This window comes from Morone saxatilis, unplaced genomic scaffold (assembly GCF_004916995.1).
Source record: "Morone saxatilis isolate NCDOM2014 unplaced genomic scaffold, NCSU_SB_2.0 Contig19, whole genome shotgun sequence".
Classification (NCBI taxonomy): domain Eukaryota; kingdom Metazoa; phylum Chordata; class Actinopteri; family Moronidae; genus Morone; species Morone saxatilis.
The window spans coordinates 870,630-871,678 of record NW_023339751.1 but is presented as its reverse complement, the minus strand read 5'-3'; positions in this window follow the sequence as shown (position 1 = coordinate 871,678).

Here is a 1,049-nt window from a genome sequence, read left to right as displayed (position 1 = left end):
ATCGATTCATTGATTAGTTGTCAACTTTTATATTAATCTCCAACTATTTTTTTAATGGTTTTTGCTTGAAAAAATGTTTCTTTATGACAATAAACTGAATAATTTTAGGTTCTGCACAAAACGAGACATTTGAGGACGTTATACTTTTGGGTTTGGGAAACATTTTATGGACCAAACAACTAAACGATCAACAGAGAAATCGATAATGAAAATAATTGCTGCTAACGTTAGGAAGCGATTATTAATTATCTTTTGATTAATAATCAAATGGCTGTTAAAGTTTTTTCGGACGTTTAACCTGATCCAGTAAATTTTGCTCCACTCACTATTTTCCGAATGTTTTCTTACTCTTCTCATTTTTATTCGACTTGTCTGATTTAAATTTTGATTTATTCAACGGGGAAATTAGTCACCAGGAATATCCCTAATTTAAAGACTTTTTAGCCTTTCCGAACCAAAAACACGAGCAGAAGTGTAAGGAAGAGATTAAACTGTGTGTTTATCAGCAGTAAGGTAGAGCTGCAGTCATTGATGCTATCAGAGTTAGTGTTGATGCCAAGGCTAGCTTTTGCATTAGTCTTTTAGCACAATATTCTATATGCAGCCATCAGGTGAATATTTAGTCCCTTTCACAAGATTCTTGTTTTAAATGGAGTCGGCTGGAAACATTAAAAAAAAGGTCATTTCAAAACTAAACAATAAATCAATTAACTTGATGAGCAATAGCTAATTGAAATAATTGTTAGTTGCAGCCCTGATAACAAGCTTTCTGAGAGCTTCTCCTCACCATTCGAGCTCACAGCCAACACGAATGCACAGCAGTGTTTCTGGGGGCTGACAGTGATGATAGTCAACATTTTGTTGGTGAGCGATGGCTGATGGGAGCTGCATCGAGGGTCCAGGTTGACAGTCAACAAATGGCAGCTAAAGCCCACAACATTACATGATCTGCAACTCCGCCTGCTGTCGGACTGACCAGTGAACCCCCGCCACCCCCATACGCTACAAATTCAAAAGGATTATTCTGAATTTAGCCCATTCAGGCCAGA